The sequence below is a fragment of the Mauremys mutica genome, chromosome 1 (genome assembly GCF_020497125.1).
Source record: "Mauremys mutica isolate MM-2020 ecotype Southern chromosome 1, ASM2049712v1, whole genome shotgun sequence".
NCBI lineage: Eukaryota > Metazoa > Chordata > Testudines > Geoemydidae > Mauremys > Mauremys mutica.
In genome coordinates, this window is record NC_059072.1 from 16389007 (window position 1) to 16407977 (window position 18971).

The following is an 18971-nucleotide window of genomic DNA, read 5'->3' on the forward strand; positions in this document are numbered from 1 at the left end:
GGGCCCCGCCCAGACGGGGGCGGGGCCCGGCCCCCGAGCCTCACCCACCACCGGCACGCCCCAAAAGGGGAGCGTTACATACCGCCCGAGCCCGGCGGGCGATGGCTGCTTCTGCGCATGCGTGAACGATCTGAGCATGCTCAGTAAGGTCTGCTGAAGCCGCTGCCCTCAGTCTGCCTGCCCGCCCCTTACTTGCCTCCTTGCTCTGGAGGAGGACAGGTCAGTAGCGAGGGTGGGCGGAGTTTGTGCCGAGGCCAGGTTGTGTGGATGGGCGGCGCCGGGGGTCAGACAGCTGGAGGGGGGGGCAGATAGGCAGAGTCAGGGTAGGTTGACCAGATGTCCTGATTTTATAGGGACTAACACGGCTACCTCCTGAGACCTGATTTTGGATCTTTTTCTTATATAGGCTCCTATTACCCCCGTCCCGATTTTTCACGCTTGCTGTCTGGACACCCTAAATCAGGGTGAGGCTGCAGGAGGCTGGGGTTAGGGACGGGTGAGATGAGCTGCCAGACAGCAGCAGTGGGATCAACGTTATCACCCCGGGGGTGAGCCAGCTGCAGGGGTGGCCATATAGGAGGCAGAGACAGCGGGGTGGTTGAAACAGCTCAGCACCCTTTCCACAAGGCTCTTCGTGGGTAGCCCACGAATGCCCATCGAAAGCTGCTCTTCTGGGTCAGAAATGATATTTCACACCCACCACCCTAGAACGGTTCATAATTATCACACATGGTTTTGGTGTTAAAGTAATTCCTTGCCAGTTTACATAGGCGTAACATGTCCGTGTATCACCTCACAGCAGCTCGCACATTTGTCTTACCTACTCTTCTGATTGCCTGACTGGTACTCTACTTCCTGTAAGCCACGGCAAATGTAGTTTCACTTCATTTATTTAAAAGTGGTATTTTTATGACTCATAGTCCTTAGAATACCATGATTTATCTTTGCAGTGTTGTTGTAGCCGTGTTGGTCCCCGGACATTAGAAGGACAAGATGGGTGAGGCAATCATTTTTATTGGACCAACTTCTGTTGGTGACAAAGACGAGCTTTCAGAGCTTCTTCTAGTCTGGGAAAAGATACTCAGAGTGTCAGCTAGATACAAGGTGGGACAGGTAGTTTAGCAAAAGTAATTAACATATATTCTAAGGACCATTCAAACTGAAGTGGCCCGTTCATCCTTTCAGTCATAGATCAAAATAGAGGGGTTAGCGGATTACAGATTGTGGTAATAAATTGTAAATTCAGAATCTTTATTCAGACTATGATTTTTAGTGTCTAGCAAAGTTATGAATTTCAGGTCCCAGGCTCATCTTTTGAAGTTGTGCAGGTTTCCTTTGAGGACAAGGACTGAGAGATAAGATATGCAGTGCTCTTTTGTGACAAGTGTTCAACAGGTGATATGGTGTTTGTCTATCATTTTTTTGTGAGTTCATTCAAGAGTGTAGTGATTGTTTGGTTTCACCCACTCATAACTGTTACTGGGACATTTAGTGCACAGGATGAGGTACACCACATGTGACAGACATGTGAAGGACCATGGATTTTGAAACGTGTGTTTTGGGGGGGTATTGGTCATTGTAGCAGTGAAGATATGTCTGGAGGTTTTGTATCGGTTATTCTGGCAGGGTCTGGTGCCACTTTGAGTTGGTGGATCCTGGTCTATGGGAAGTTTACTTCTGATGATGAGCTTCGTGAGACTGGGAGGTTGTTTGAAGGCCAATACAGGGATTTCAGGAAAGATTTTTTTCATGACATGGTCCCCATTGAGTATGGGTTGTAATTGTTTAATGATACCCTGTATGGGTTTCAGTGTGGGGTGGAAGTTGACAACTAGGGGTGTGTGATCAGAGGGTTAGGGTTTTTTATATATTGAAGCAGGTTCTCTGAGTATTCAGGTATCCTGTTCCATGACACGATCTGCTTCTCTGGTAGAGTATCCTTGTTTGATGAAGGCAGTTTTAAGGTGTATATCCCAGACTTTCTCCTCGCAGCATATTCTGTGGTGTCTGAGGACCTGGCTGTAGATAAATTTCTTGGTGTATTTGGGATGTGTAATGGGGTTCACTCACCACTGGGGCACCTCCTAATGGCTGTGTCTAGGGTATCAGCTCTCATCCAGTGTGGCGCCCCCTTCTATCATTTGCTCACTGTGACTGAAAGCACCCCTGTATCCACACCCTACTCATTATTGTAATAATCTTTGTGCAAAATATGCCTAGTGAGATATCCTTTAAAACGAATAACACACTGATCATTAATTTTCTTTTGTAATGTATGTATGAAATGCATATTAAGATGAACATAAACTGAAATTATGATAATAATGGGTTTACCAGACAAATCTGGGGAGTGGGTAAACTGGTTTATCAACTGGTGTTCTAGCCAGGTGTCATCAAAGTTGATTGGCAATCACCTGTCAAGTGGCCATTCTTTGGCAATGAAGCGGGGCAGAAACAGTTTGATCTGCATTTTAGCAAACAGCAGCCTGGAACCTCTTTCACCATGAGACTCCATGTCTCCTTCCTCACAACTAGAATTAACTTTATCTGGGGATAACCCTCAGGAAAATGCATTTCAAAGGGTGACTGGGTTATAAAAATGAGGGGCAAAAACACCCTGATTCATCTCTCTTTCACCCAAGAAGACAAAGAAACCAGCCCTTTGACTTGGAGGGGAGATCCTGACCTGAGAATTTGGTCAGTCATATTGCTGGGAACATGTAGTAAGGATTTTACCTTGAACCAAGTCTAGCTTGTTAAGTTTTGTCTTCTTGAAAGCATTTTACCTTTACTTTTCTTATAACCATTTCTGACTTTAAATACTTAATACTTGTACTCACTTAAAATCTCTCTTTGTAGTTAAATAAGCTTATTTTATTTTTAATCTAAACTAATCCAGTGCTGTGTTTAAACTGAACTGTTTAGTAACTCTAGTTAAAGTAGCAGACTGTGAATATTGACCCTTTACAGGGGCAACAGCACCTTTAATATCTCAGCCTGCCCCAGAGAGGGCTGAACAGTGCAGAACCCAGATTTTGGGGGGAAATTGGGGCTGGGGAGAATGTGGAGTCATTTTACCAGTGGTTAACCAAGGCTGGGAAGACCATTGGAAGTCCATGGTGTGGCAGGTAGGCTCCTGAAATCCAAAGCATTTGACTAGAGCTGTATAATACACAGAGATTAAGTTCATACTTGTTGCTGTCTGTGGGTGTTCCAGGCAGAAGACCACAGTGGCAAGGCATCATAAGGCACAGGGTAAAAGGTGACAACTCTTCATTAGTCTGGATTTCAAGATAGAACTTCACATTCACCCTGTGGCCTCTCTCTCTGTGCAACTCATGCTGCTCTCTCTCTTCGTGGCTCAGTTCTCCAGCTAGGTAACTATATAGTCCCCCTTTAGGGGCTGTCAAAGTGCCTCTGGACAAGCTGTCCAGTTGATGTCTCCCACAATCCTGTGCCGCATCCCAGTGGCTGGTAGTGGAACCCCACCTGCTTGCTACTCTGGGTTTCACAACCTCTGATCTCACTGCTCTTTCACTGGGCTGCTTCCTGCTTCATCTCCCACAGGGTTTCTCCTCCACAACTTCTGAGTAAATCCTTCCCTCAGGGCCAGGATCCCAGGATATCTCTCTGTTCCTAGGGTTTCTCCTTTTGCCTCTCTAAGCCCAGAGAGTGACTACCAGCTTTTACACTGTCACGGAGTGTGGGTGAGTCTGGCCCTGCACCCCTCTTCCTGGGACTCACAGTGACTCTCAGCCAGCCAGTAAAACAGAAGGTTTATTGGACAACAGGAACACAGGCTACAGCAGAGCTTGTGCGCACAACCAGGACCCCTCAATCGAGTCCTTCCGAGGGTTCAGGGTGCTTGGATCCCAGCACAGGATTCCCTGAACTCCCACCACCCAGCCCCAAACCGAAAACTGACCCAACCCTCTCCAGCCGGCTCCCTGCCTTTGTCTAGCTTCCCGGGCAAAGGTGTTGACCTCCCCTCCCCCCTGCCTAGCTCAGGTTACAGGCTCAGGTATTGTCCATCACCCAAAGTCCTCCCCGGCTCTCCCATCCCCCACACAGACAGTCCCTACTCCATCACATCTCTCCCCACTTCGAGACTGAACTGAGCGGGGTCACTCTGCCCAGTGACCTGGGGAAGTTCAGGGCCCCCTCTCCGGGACAGCGCGTCCGCTATCAGGTTGGCGCTTCCCTTCACATGGACCACGTCCATGTCATAGTCCTGCAGGAGCAGTCTCCACCTCAGGAGCTTGGCGTTGGCTCCTTTCATCTGGTGCAGCCAGGTCAGGGGAGAGTGGTCGGTGTACACGGTGAAGTGGTGCCCAAAGAGATATGGCTCTAGTTTCTTAAGGGCCCACACCATGGCCAGGCATTCCTTCTCAATGGCCGCGTAGTTCTGCTCCCGGGGTAGCAACTTTTTGCTCAGGTACACGATGGGGTGTCTCTCCCCCTTTTCATCCTTCTGCATTAACACCGCCCCCAGTCCCGTGTCTGAGGCGTCGGTGAACACCATAAAGGGCTTGTGAAAGTCTGGGTTTGCCAGAACTGGGCCACTAACCAGAGCCTCCTTCAGCGCCCGGAGAGCCTGCTGGCACTGCTCGGTCCAGACCACCTTGTCTGGCTTCCCCTTCTTGCACAGCTCAGTGATGGGGCAGCTATGGCGCTAAAGTGGGGCACGAACCTTCGATAGTACCCCGCCATCCCAATAAAGGCCTGGACCTGCTTTTTGGTTTGGGGAGCGGGCCAGTCTCCGATCACCTCCACCTTGGCTGGTTCTGGCTTTAGGCAGCCACTCCCCACCCGATGGCCCAGGTAAGATACTTCAGCCATCCCCACCTTGCACTTCTCAGCCTTTATGGTTAACCCAGACTTTCGGAGTCGGTTCAACACTTGTTTAACCTGGGACACGTGGTCCTCCCAGGTCTGGCTGAAGACGCAGATGTCAATATACGCCACGGCAAAACTCTCCATCCCCCTCAGTAGCTGATCCACCAGGCGCCGGAAGGTGGCCGGTGCTCCCTTGAGGCTGAAGGGCAGGGTCAGAAACTCGTAGAGCCCCAGAGGGGTGATAAAGGCCGATTTCAGCCTGGCATCTGCGTCCAGCGGCACTTGCCAGTAGCCCTTGGTAAGATCCATGGTGGTGAGGTACCGAGCGCCTCCCAGCTTGTCTAGGAGCTCGTCAGGCCTTGGCACGGGGTAGGCATCAGATACGGTGATGGCATTGAGCTTTCGATAGTCCACACAGAACCGGATCGACCCGTCCTTCTTGGGGACCAGCACCACCGGCGAGGCCCAAGGGCTGGAAGATGGCTGGATCACCCCCAAAGCCAGCATGTCCCTGACCTCTCTTTCTAGGTCCTGGGCAGTTTTCCCGGTGACCCGAAAAGGGGAGCATCTTATAGGAGGATGTGACCTGGTCTCCACCCGGTGGACAGTCAAATTAGTGCATCCAGGCTGGCTGGAAAACAGCTGTCGGTACAGATGCAGCACCGCTCTGATCTCAGCCTGCTGGGCCAGGGTCAGCTGATCAGAGAGGGGACTCGCCTCCAGGGGGGGAACTAGCTTTTGTCCCAGGGAATAGATCCACTAAAGGGTCATCTCCCTGCTCCTCCCAATGTCCATACACGGCCAACACCACATTCCCCCGTCATATTATGGCTTCATCATATTCACATGGTACACCCGGCGGTGGTGCGCCCGGTTCGACAGCTCCACCACATAGTTTACCTCATTTAGTTGCTTGACAACCTTGAAGGGCCCTTCCCAGGCGGCCTGGAGTTTGTTCTTTCTCACAGGGATGAGAACCATCACTTGATCCCCGGTGGCGAAGGCGCGGGCCCACACCGTGCGGTCATACCAGACCTTCTGCTTCCTCTGGGCTCGGGCCAGATTCTCCCTGGCCAGGCCCATGAGCTCGGCAAGTCTTTCTCGGAAGGTCAGGACATACTCCACTACCGACTCTCCATCGGGAGCGGCCTTCCCCTCCCATTCGTCTCTCATCAGGTCCAGGGGCCCCCTTACCCGCCTTCCATATAACAGTTTGAACGGTGAAAACCCAGTAGATTCCTGGGGTACCTCCCTGTACGTGAACAGCAGGTGAGGTACGTACTTGTCCCAGTCCTGCAGGTGCTGGTTCATAAATGTTTTTAGCATCATCTTTAGCATCCCGTTGAACCTTTCCACCAGCCCGTTGGACTGGGGTGATAGGCTGAGGCCCAGTTGTGCCGGACCCCACATTTCTGCCACAAGGACTGGAGCAGGGTCGACATGAAGTTGGACCCCTGGTCCGTTAAGACTTCCTTGGGGAACCCCACCCGGCTGAAAATGGTCAGCAGCGCATCTGCCACGGTGTCTGCTTCGATAGAGGACAAGGCCACCGCCTCGGGGTAGCGAGTGGCGAAATCTACCACCACCAGAATGTATTTCTTCCCTGACCGAGTCATCTTGCTGAGAGGTCCCACTATGTCCATGGCCACCTTCTGGAAAGGTTCTTCTATGATGGGTTCTGTAGCAGCCTCTGCCTGGTGCGCTGGATTCCCTGGTGCCCTGCGAGGGGGATGTCATGGGCCAGGTACAGGAGCTTGTGGCGAAACTTCTGGGGAACCACCAGCTGCCTCCTGATCCCCCATGACTCCACTTCCCCTGGGGGAGCCCATTCTTGGTACAGGAACCCCTTCTCCCACAGGAACCTCTCCTCACGGTCTGTACCACACTGAGGTCAGCCAGGTCCCTTGGCCTCCGCAAGGAGGGATCTTTCTGCAACTCGGCCTGGAACTCAGCAGCTGGGACAGGGACCTGCTCTCTCTTACCGGCTGGGTCTGAGGCCGCAGCCTCTTTGAGCCGTGTCCCTGGGCGTTCCCTCCCCACCAGGTTAGGGTCCTGCACCTCGGGCAGAGTACCTTCCCCGTTGTCAGGGCACAGTGCCCTGCGCCGACTCTGACTACGGGTCACAACCAAGGCACCCCGGGCGTTGCTTGGCCAGTCCTCGAGGACCCCCCCATTAACACCTCCGTGGGCAAATGCGGGTGTACCCCCACGTCCTTGGGGCCCTCCTTGGCCCCCCACTTCAGGTGTACCCTCGCCACGGGCACCTTGAATGGGGTCCCACTCACACCCAGCAGGGTCAGGTAGGTGTCGGGCACCATCCGATCTGGGGCCACCATCTCGGGCCGGGCCAGCGTCACCTCTGTGCCCGTGTCCCAGTACCCAGTGACCTTCCTCCCATCTATCTCCAGGGGAACAAGGCACTGTCTCCGGAGGGGCAGCCCCGTGCCCACCCTGTAAACCAAAAACCCTGAGCCTGGAGCATCCAGCCCCCCAGAGGAGCTGACATGGGGCCCTCCTCCCTCCTTCCCAGGTGGTACACTGCCAGCCCCCCTTTCCTGGGAATGTTGCCCCTCATCCGATCGGGTCTTTACCCAGTTAACCCTCTGCGGGTTGGGTCTGCTCGGTCTGTCCCTGAGCTTGGGGCACTGGGCCCGTATGTGGCCTCGTTGGCCACATTGATAGCAGCCCATGTCTCGTGGGTCCCCTCGAGTGGGTCGGATGGACCTGATGCTGGATGTTTCCCTTTGGTGGGGGTTCTCCATAGGCCCCCGCTGGGAGGTCCCATGGTGACTTTCTCTCTGCGTTGAGGCAGGCCTGCTCCTTCGAGACTCCTCCCTGTTATCTCCTGCCCGACTGTCCACAAATTGGTCGGCCAGCTGGCCTGTGTGCTGCGGGTTCTCCGGCTTCTGGTCCATCAACCACAGCCTCAGGTCGGGTGGGCACTGCGCATACAGGTGCTCCAGTATGAATAGGTCAAGCAGGTCCTCTTTAGTTTGGGCCCCAGCTGTCCACTTGCGGGCATACCCCTGCGCCCAGTTGACCAGTTGTAGGTATGTGACCTCACGGGTTTTATGTTGACTCCGGAACCTCTTCTGGTACATCTCAGGAGTCAGCCCAAACTCGTGGAGCAGGGCCTGTTTGAACAGTTCGTAGTCCCCTGCCTCCGCCCCTTTCATTCGGCTGTACACCTCCACGGCTGTGGAGTCCAGTAAGGGGGTGAGAAACGGGATCCTGTCTGCAGGGTCAACCCGGTGCAGCTCGCAGGCATTCTCAAAGGCCATCAGGAAGGTATCTATGTCCTCCCCCTCCTTACACAGGGCCAGGAAGCCCTTATCAAAGCTTTTTGTAGGCTTGGGTCCCCTCTCACTCACCGCAGCCGGGGCCCCGCTGCTCCTCAGCCGGGCCAGTTCCAGCTCATGCTGGCGCTGGTTCTCCTCGTGTTTACACTGGTTCTCCCACTCCCTTAATTCTTGCCTCCTTAACTCGAGCGCCTCCCTGTCATATTCCAACCGCATCCGTTCCAGGGACGGGGAGCTCCGCCGGGACGATCCCCTGCTGGCCGCTGGGGTCAGGGTGCCCTCGGTATTCACTGGGCTTCCCCCAACCCCTCCTCTAGGTATAGGTGGGCAGGGTCTTGGGATGTCCTCGGCAGCAGTCTGGCCCCTCCCAGCCATGTCAGGGGCCCACACTGCGTCTGCTGGGCAGCTTCCCTCTGAGTTAGGGCTCGGTTCACCCAAGCGATCCTTCTCCTCCAGCTGGGCAATTAGCTGGTCTTTGGTGGACCTCCCAATGCGCAGCCCCCTCTGCCTGCACAGCTCCACCAGGTCTTTCTTAAGGTGCTTAGCATACATCTTCCTGCTGGCCACTCGCTGGCCTGTGCTCTCAGCTTCCCACCGGTTCCAGGGAGACCCCTCGTGCACCAGCCCTTCTTCAGGTCACCCCCTCTCTGCCAGGGTCAAGCTGCAGACTCCTCCGCCCCTGGGACTGCTCCTGCACTCCCCTGGGGGACCCTGTTACGGCAAAGTCCTTCGCTCTGGTCACACACTCCCAGGGGTTAATCGCCTCCTGAAATCGCCCCTTCGTTTTACTGCTCCCCAGTCACTTACTGCAGGAAGCGCCGTTCACGGGGTGCAGTACATCCCACTGCTACCACCAGTTGTCAAGGAGTGTGGGGGAGTCCGGCCCTGCACCCCTCTTCCTGGGACTCACAGTGACTCTCAGCCAGCCAGTAAAACAGAAGGTTTATTGGACAACAGGAACACAGGCTACAGCAGAGCTTGTGGGCACAAGGTTCTCCCGCTCAATCGAGTCCTTCCGGGGGGTTCAGGGTGCTTGGATCCCAGCATAGGATTCCCTGAACTCCCACCACCCAGCCCCAAACCGAAAACTGACCCAACCCTCTCCAGCCGGCTCCCTGCCTTTGTCTAGCTTCCCGGGCAAAGGTGTTGACCTCCCCTCCCCCATGCCTAGCTCAGGTTACAGGTTCAGGTATTGTCCATCACCCAAAGTCCTCCCCGGCTCTCCTATCCCCCACACAGACAGTTCCCAGGATATCTCTCTGTCCCTAGGGTTTCTCCTTTTGCCTCTCTAAGCCCAGAGAGTGACTACCAGCTTTTACACTTCAACCTGTTTCTGCCCCCAACTTCCTGGCTTTATTCCTTAGCCAATTTCTTCCCCCGCTGGGTTTGATCAGCCATGAGTCTCAACCAGAGATTGTAAGGTTAACTGGCCCTCTCTTTGCCATGTAGGGCACATCTACACTTGCAAAGTTATAGTGCCTGCAGTTACAGCACTGCTCAGAGAGTGCTGAAGGAAAACCACTGTTGTGTGTTCACACTGACAGCTGCCTGCGCAATAGCGTGTTCACACTTGCGGTTCTTGCAATAGCGGAAGGGGTCGCGGGGAATCCTGGGTCCTGTCCCAATGCCCCATGATGCATTGCTTTGCATCCCAGCAATCCCTGTTCTTCCATCCGCATTTAGTGCCATCTTTCACTGTTCCCGGACCCTGCTGTACACTGGGCATGTGGCTCTTGGGCACTTGGGGAGAGCCAGCACTCTAGGGTGGGCCTGATAATCATTCCTGTCCCCACACATTCCCCAGGAAGTGATCATTATGGAACATATCTCGCTGCTGAGGGTGAGCAGGGAATCAAGGGAATCTCCAAGCCTGCAGCTTCCGCCCTGGTCCCTATGCGGCTAGCCTGCATGCAGCAATGGTTCCCCCCCATCCCCTGTCACAGCAAAGTGACGCAGGAAAGTTACCGTTAATGAGGCAAGAAACAAAGCATCTCTGCCGAGGAGCCTGCAGCAGCAGGTTGCCCAGTATCTCCAGAAGAGTTTCCTGGAGATCTCTGAGGGAGATTCTCGTGAAGTGACGGAGTGTATCAACAGCCTGCTCCACAGCTCAGACTAGGCATGAGGTGGGAGACAAGCCTGCTTTCTGCAACCCTCCCACCCCTAACAACTCACTTCAGCAATTTCCAAAATCAGATCCACTTACCAGGGGCCTCCTCTCCTGTTTGCACTTTGCCAAGATCCGACTGCTGTGACTTGCTAGGCTCCTCCGGGGTAGAAAAGAGCTCCTGACTGCATGCATCTCTGGCCTCAGAGTCATCTTCTGCCTCTGGGTCCCCCTCCCCATCTTCATCCAAGATTGCCTCCTCCTGGCTCGGTCCACTCTTGACTGGCATGCAAGCCAACGAAGTATCCACAGGGGCCTTCACAGTGGAGGTGAGGTTGCCACCGAGTATTGTGTCCAGCTTTTTGTAGAACCAGCAGCTCGTGGGCACAGCACCAGAGCGGCGGTTTGCCTCCTGCGCCTTGTGGTAGGCACTCCGCAGCTCCTTCACTTTGACCCTGCACTGCAGTGTGTCCCGGTCATGGCCCCTTTCTGTCATCTAGATCTAGAAATCTGCCCATAGGTATCATAATTCCAATGGCTGGAGCACAGCTGTGACTGCACTGCCTCCTCTCCCCAAATGCCGATGAGGTCCAGCAGCTTAGCCTTGCTCCAAGCAGGGGATCACCTGGTGCGTGGAGCAGGCATGGCCACCTGGAACGATGCGCTGAAAACACTGCACACATCACCGAGCAAACAGGAAGGGGACTTTCAAATTTGCAAAGGAATGTCTGGGCTGGGGCTGACAGTTGGTCGCCTGAGGGCGGGTTGGTCACCTCATGGAGGCCGCGACAACACAAGCCCCGTTAAAGTGCTGCAGCACTTTAACGTTGCCAGTGAAGACATGCCCTTAGAAGAAGATAGTGATTGTTTTTGTCTGTATTTACCTATATCTTGTTAGAGGTTAACAATGTAACCAGACGGTTCCTGTTTGTCACTATGTTCTATTGATTCAAAGATCAAAAGGAGATGTTAACATTTAGATAAACTGTGAATGTAGTAATATCATTGTCTTTATTTCTTTTTGAAGTTTGTAGTAAACTACCTGTAAATGGCAGGAGATGGGCAGTTGCCTTATGGTAATCTGTGCAGCTAATTACTGGTGGTGCTTAGGAAATAGGAGGTCTTACTCCAAAGCCATGATGGTCACCTATTATTCACTTACTGTCAAGAGGCTGTCAGTAGCCTTCCAGAGATCTGTAAAAGAACGCTAGGGCCCTGATCCTGTTATCTCAGATCTGCCTAAACTTCATCAGGGGAATGGTTCACCCTGATATTGGACATTGGACTTTAAGCTATGGAACTAATTCTGAAAGAACTCTTTGCAACTCTAAAGCTCACCACCTCTACTATGAAGCCGACCTAAGAATTTTATTCATGTCAGTATGTCTAATGATCTTTTAACCAATAATCTCTCTTTTCTTTTTAATAAATCGCAGTTTAGTTAATAAGAATTGGCTGTATTTGGGTAAGATCTGAAATATTCATTGACCTGGTGGTTAAGTAGAACTTTATATATGATTAACAAGATTTTCAGTAATCCCTATCATATTTGACTTGGCTGTCTGGGTGGGAGCCTAAGGCTGGATTGCTTTAAGGTAACAGTGTTTTTGGCTTCTGGGTAACCAGTAAGGTATTGTAGAAGCTGTTTTGTTGCTGGCTTGGTGAGTCTAATTATTAGAATAATCACCAGTTTTGGGGATTGTCTGTCCATTAATTGCAGTCATAGGCGCCGACTTCTAATGGCACTGGTGGGTGCTTGACCCCCCTCTACCCCCAGCCCCACCCCGGCTCCACCCTCTTGGAGTTGTTTGGGGAAGTATTTGATATTGGACATTCACCTTAAATTCACCTTAAATTCCTGGGTGAATTGTGGTGAGGAGTCATCTTTGAATATGGTGTCAGAGGGTTGTCGGTTGGCCTCACCGATGTAGTCATCATGGTGATATCAGTCAGCTCTGTGTTTTTGGGGAACCAGGCCACAGTATCTAGCCTGTCTGACTCATGAAAGACACCGCCCCCAGTCTCTGTTTGAACCAAAACCGACCAGAGAAAAGGCTTGCAGAGAGAAGTGAAGGGTGTTGAGAGATACAACTAGACCCCTCCTGACAAAAGTGACAAGATTAAGACCTCTCCATTAGCATACAGAATGGAGAACAGAGACAACTCCCCATGCCTCATCTGCATGAAAGACCGGACAGGGGGACATCTCTATTAGTATACAGAATGGAGAACAGAGAACCGCACTGAACTCTGGGACCAGAAAAGCAGGGAAGCACTGCATCATGGGGAATCTCTGCTCCAGATGCTAATGAACCTATGCCTGCACACACCCAGCTCAGCAGTTATCAGACCAATTCTAGTAATGAATCCTTGATTGATATCCAAAATACTGAACAGCTTAATTGCATTCTGAGCTCCCTGGAAGAAAACACCACCTATAGCCAAGAGTGATCAGCTCCTATTGTCTAGCCTAAAGAAAACCCTTGAGTCATCAGTTTACCCATAAACAAATCTGGTGTTCTCCCTTGAACCATTGTTGTTTCTCTACAAAACCCCCTACCCATGCTCAAGTAACTGTTCTGATGCCTGGATCCAAACTCTGCATCAGTTCCACTGGGACTTCATCTCCTGACTGATCGTGCTGGGGGCTCTGCCTGTCTGCAGCAATCAGGGCCCTTAGCTACCACCATTACCTAGGAACCCCGAACAATTCAAGCCTCCTGGAGTGGAACCCCAACCAGGTCAAACCTCTTTCTCTCTTTCTGTTTTCCTTTCTACCTCAGGTATTAACCTTTAATAATGTATGTTATGTTGGTTTAGGCTCCTTGTGTAGTTATCACTATTATCTGAACTTTACTCTTTTGTGTTTTTTGTTTCCCCATTTACTCTGCAGCAACGCTCCTCTTACCTAGGCTAAAGATCCCTGTAGCGCCCAAAAATACTGTGGCGTTTGCTTATCAAGTGGGGGGAGGGATAGCTCAGTGGTTTGAGCATTGGCCTGCTAAACCCAGGGTTGTAAATTCAATCCTTGAGGGGGCCACTTAGGGATCTGGGGCAAAAATTGGTCCTGCTAGTGAAGGCAGGGGGCTGGACTCAATGACCTTTCAAGGTCCCTTCCAGTTCTAGGAGATTGGTATATCTCCAATTATTACCTTTACCAGTACAATTGTGATGTGAAAGTGGGGATAGGGATGTGCTGAACCTGTGGCATATAAGGGTGGCAGCTGAAAGTGCTGCTTGACCCAGCCCATTGAATACAGGGACATATAAGGGGGTCAGCTTGAGAGTGCTGATTGACCCGGTCCGCTCAGACTTGCTCTGTTAATGTATGTGTGTGTGTTCATCCGACTCTGGGTCTGGAGGGACCCAGCCCTGGGGAACCTAGGTCCTACAGGATAGCTCCATTGGGAGGGGACTTGCATAAGGGAGAAGTAGAGCTCCGGATGAAAACACACATGACACAAGCAGTACATCAATAGAATTACAGACACTACCCCCCAAAAGAGTAACTCTAATAAATGAGTGTACCCCAACATAACAGGCAAATCTGGTAACAGTGGTTGAGAATTATGATGGTACCTCTGTTGTCCACTAGTTTGATCACTGTCTGGTGGTTGGATTTCATGGATTATACAGCTGTCCCCTCAGAGATGGAGAGATTGTGGTGGATGGCAGAGATGACTCGTACCTACCGATGGCGAGCGGGAGGCAGAGTGAGGGCAGCAGCTTTAGCAGATGTTACTGAGCATAGTGGGCAGTGTCACCTAAATTGCTTGATTCATCTACTGCAAAAGACATGTATTTGGCTTTTTTTTTAAATCAGAAAGCAATGCTGAAGCAATTCTTGTACATTACCTCCAATCTTCACAGTGCCGTGGAATCAGACAGGGGAACTTGCCTTCACACAGTTCACAACGTCATATTTGTTTTCAGCTCCGACAAAAAGCTCTTCTAGGATTTCCAATGGGCGCTCCTTCACAAGCTTGGCATCCAGGAAAGGCCTTTTCTTTTTAGCTAGAATCAACATTATCCGAAGCGAAGTGGCTGTTTCTTTTTCCTGTACAGTCGCTGATGTCCTGCGAATGACATTTGAAGTGTGATCCGAAGACTTCAGATTTTCAATTGTGTCACGTTTTGCCACACTGCCAGGAGGATAGGTCCCGTTGAAGTTACTGTGCTTTGATTCAAAGTGGCACCTCATGTTGATCACCTTACACACAGAGAGTGATTTGGCATATTAAACACAAAGGATTTGCATTTAAATGAGGTGGCATAATAAAAGGAAAGTCAATTGTCCAGTTTGGATTAAAAGCTCAGTTTTCACTGTCTACTTTGCAACATTTACTCCTGCTCACATTCATTTTTGGCTCCATTTCCATCACTAATGAAAAAATGGGTGGTGTCCTAGTTCACTCTTAGCCAGTGCTATCATGAGAACTTAAGATCGAGTAAGCATTTTTTGCCCCGGCACCTCTAGGCTTGGCAGTTCATAACCTAGGCACCTCTGGGCTCCCACCCAGCAGCCAATGCCACCCTTACTTCTGCCTTGCTGCTGGCAGTGACGCTGCCTTCAGAGCTGGGTGCTCGATCAGCAGCCACCACTCTCTGACTGCCAAGTCAGTGCTTAATTTGTGCCGGGGCTGAGCTGTGGCACCTCTTTCATTATAAATTAAGCACTGCCAGTAAGTTACTTGGTAAGGAAGTCACAGGCAAATGATAGGCAGTGCATCAATATTCATGAATTTAATTATAAACACAAGCCCACGGGCTGCCTATAGAGTATCACTACCCTAGACCTTCATCATCACCTCACCCTCCCCCAGGCTTCTCTCCCTTCTGCTCTAGGAAAACACCATTTGTTATGAGTAAGTAGCAGGTTGTTATAGAGACTGAAACCAAGCCATAGCGGCTGACCTGAATACATAAACTAAACCAGGGTAATAAACCTCTGATTATTAAGGCTCAATTACAAGTTGCATTGCATTAGAGGATCTGTTTATGATACAGCTTTATGTTGTAATGTAGATGGAATCTTAGTTGTGTTCCTGAACGGCACTGAAGCCTTGGCCATGTCCAAGAATGAGTAAAGGTCATCTGTAAATGTTTAGCACTGTTTGGGAACACAGTTAAAGTCCCATCTAAACTACAAAATGGAATATATTTTAATTGGAATGAGGGACGACTATTGTATCTGGATCCCTTAATATGGTGCTGTTTGTAGTGTAGATAGGTGCTCATGCTGCCTGCATGAATACATTTCCTACTGGCTGCTTATACAGTTTTGTTTGTATAATGGGAAACAATAAGTGAAACAGAGAGAAACCTTTTGATTTAGGGTTTGTCTACATGCAGTTTAGTATTGTTTTATCTATGTCAGTTTAGAAACTGGTCAAGGAACAGGAGGCTAGAAAATGTACAAAACAAACACACAAACTAGAATCTTTTGTGTTCTGGAATTGTTAATGTCTCCTTACCTCTGGCTGCCCTGTCATGCATAAAGAGCAATAATAATACTGGCTGATGAAGTGGTTCTTAGCCTTTACCATGCCCTTTAATGTTGTCACAACAGAAAAACAGCTTGGGGACACCACATCTATAAAGCTGTAGTTTCACTGATTCCAAGACCAGAAGGATCTACTGAGATCATGTAGTCAGGCCTCCGGTATAACACAGGCCAGAGAATGCCCACAAAATAATTCCTGTGTCAAATAGAGTACCTTTTAGACACTATATACAAAAGGATGGTGATCATCACCACCCCAGACCTGGATGTGTCCATCAGTTTGAGAGAACTTGTGGACTAGTACATTTCATAGCCCATGCACTTTATACACATTCATTTTTCAATAACAAAAATATAGTATTGATGCCAAACACTGCAGTAACTTGTAGTGCGCTGCACCATTTCTGTAGAATAACTAGTACTTTTGATGGATTCTTGCAGCATGTGGCATATTCAGATTTTTTAACTATAGGGGAATTGTATAGATTTTTCATTTTATAGCAGCTATATTTATATGATAGAAGGTTAGGTGATTAATCAGTTCTGACTTTTGAATCTTAGCCTAATAAACAAGACAGGCTGAGTGAGTTATTTTTATAGCCATGTGACAAGATATACTGATGTTCAGTTTGAACATTCTCAATATAGAAAAAGGAACGTAGGAGAGAAAAAAAATAGATGAAGGCCACCAGAAGCATTCGATCGAAGTTAATGGCATTTACTAGGGACAGTGGCTTTGGTAAGTATTTTCCACTGCTATGTCTGTCGTTTTTCTGGATTTTATAGAACATTTTTATATCACTGTTTTGCATTTAGGTTTAATGTTTTGTTCATTAAATCACAAAAGTAATAAAAACCAAATGATCAAAATTTCTACAGCAGTGCAGGAATAGGCCTAATGTACAATACTATCATTTAGCAAACATCTTGATTGACTATTAAAATCCACATTAAGATCAGAACTGGAATACAGAAGATGTGGTCTCCTGAAAGCTTCATTTACTATAGTGGAGAGGAAGCTGCTGCTGCAACTCAGCAAAATTATTAAAAATAAAAATACAAAACACCCTTGCTCTAAAGGTGATAGATCCAGACTAAACTAAACATATGAAAGTTTGTCCTCAACTCCAGAGGTTTCAATTTATTTGCCTATTTTATCAGTAACTTGGACAGAGTGAAAATTGTTGGCCTTTTTTGCTCTATGAACAAATGGTGACGAGGCCATACGTAGAGAAATCTAGATGAGTAGAGAAGGTCTGATAGAAGGATAAAATGACTTTTTTCTTATTACCTTAGAAATATTAAATACATTCTTAACTTCCCTGTTTTGGTCTCTTTGAAGGACCAAAGAACTAGGATGGAAGCATTTTCCCCACACCCACTTAATGGAAATTTAACAAAGAGGTCATTCTTCCCAACTGTTTGCTAGATACGAGTTAAAAAGCAACTAAACAAAATAAAGTATTCAACAATCTGCCTAGACATCCCTTCCCTTTGCAATTGCCCAGGTTTTACTTCCTTAGGACTCATGTCATGATCCTAATAGTTTTCAATTCTTCCAGGAAGAAGAGGGTAACAAGACCTGAATCTCTAGCAAACAGCAGCAACAGAGCAGAAAAAATTATATTGACAAAATCTTTCAACTTCTTTATACATCGTAAAGAAAGAAAAGAACTCCCCTCCCATTTTGGGTCATCTTTACTGCAAAAGGCTCTGGAGACATTGAAAATAAGTTTAAAATGCTATTTTTTTTAAACACAATATACTTTGCCTTCCAACTTAATTGCTTTGGCTTGTGAATTCCTTTTATTGCCTAGAAGTTTTCACCCCTTGATTATATTTGTTTGAAGTTTGAACATTTAAAACTGAATGCATTTCTCTCTGCTTATGTACACTATGTACAAATGGCTTTGTGTACTTGGCTGATGGAATCTAGCTTTCAAAATAATGCATAATCATTCATTATCTTTGGCACCCACATCTGAAAAATTTGGCCTGAAGCAACTTGCTAAAAACTGCATAGGAAGTTAGCGCCAGAGCAATGATTAGAACTCAGGCGTTGCTGGCTCTTTGTCCGAGGCATAACACCAGAGCATGCCCTCAGTATCTTTTTGTTGTTTTTTTTTTAAATGTCTACAGCCTTCTTGCTTTGTTTGAGTTACAATCTGCATTTACCAAGACAAAACAAAAAAACCTGTGACATACAAATTACATGTTTCTAGCAAGATTAGTTGTAAAGTGCTCTATTATTGTCACCTAAATAATCACCCATTTGGAGTTTAGAATGGTTCAATTAGAAATAATATCCATATCAATTCTGACTAAGGATAACACTGCACTTGCACTTCAGAATGTAAATTCAGACAGAACAACTTGATTGCTTTGTCAGGCACTGCAAAATGAGAGAAGGTTTAGAAGACACAAGGCACTGGTAGGAGAAAGTTGCTTCTCTGAAAGGTCAGTAAAAAAGGTTCTCAATGAAAAAGAAGTTAATTTGACTGATTGATTGTTACAGATTTTCATTCACATGTCATCTTTTGTTAGTCTTAAATATTCTACCCTTACCTAAGATGTTGATCTCTTCTAACGTTCAAGCTATCTTCAGTAAATGTGAAATGTTCCCTTCAGATGACTGGTCAACTAACCAGTGTAACAATATCCACAAAACAGTGTATTCTTCTGCTCAACGCCAGTCTCATGTCAATCATTGGTCTGAAATGTGACAGATCTTTATAACAAGTTTTACACTTACAGCATCTCTGAGGAATGCAGAGCGCTTTATAAATATTTATTTAGCCTAAATGAGATGCCTGAGACAATTATTTTACAATTGGTTAAAACTGATACAAAAGTAAAATATGCAGTGTAGTTGTAGCTGTATCTTTCCAGGATATTAGAGAGACAAGGTGGGTGAGATAATAGCTTTTATTGGCCCAACTTCTGTTGGTTTGATAGCTTCTCTCTCTCACCAACAGAAGTTGGGCCAATAAAAGATATTAACTCACTGCCATTGTCTCACATAAGTCTCTCATATGTGATCTTCTCCAAAATCAAAAAGCAAGTTAATGAAAGCCAGACCCTGAGTTCTGAGTCTCAGCTCCCTCGTGTAGACCACAGGATGTACAGAATGGCCAAAGAGATGTAGATCCAATTTTTTTGCAATGACAACTGGTTTTGGGTGCCCCACTTCAGACCCTCAGCCTCAGTACAAATGAGCACCTGCAGTTAC

At 48.5% G+C, this 18971-nt stretch overlaps 1 long non-coding RNA gene across 1 annotated transcript; it reads left to right on the forward strand.

The window, feature by feature from the left end:
- The first annotated feature begins 148 nt into the window (after positions 1-148).
- On the forward strand, positions 149-18056 carry LOC123376893. Its single transcript, XR_006581982.1, has 3 exons — positions 149-219; positions 16391-16481; positions 17305-18056. It is a non-coding gene; the product is annotated as an uncharacterized LOC123376893 (long non-coding RNA).
- The last annotated feature ends 915 nt before the right edge of the window (positions 18057-18971 follow it).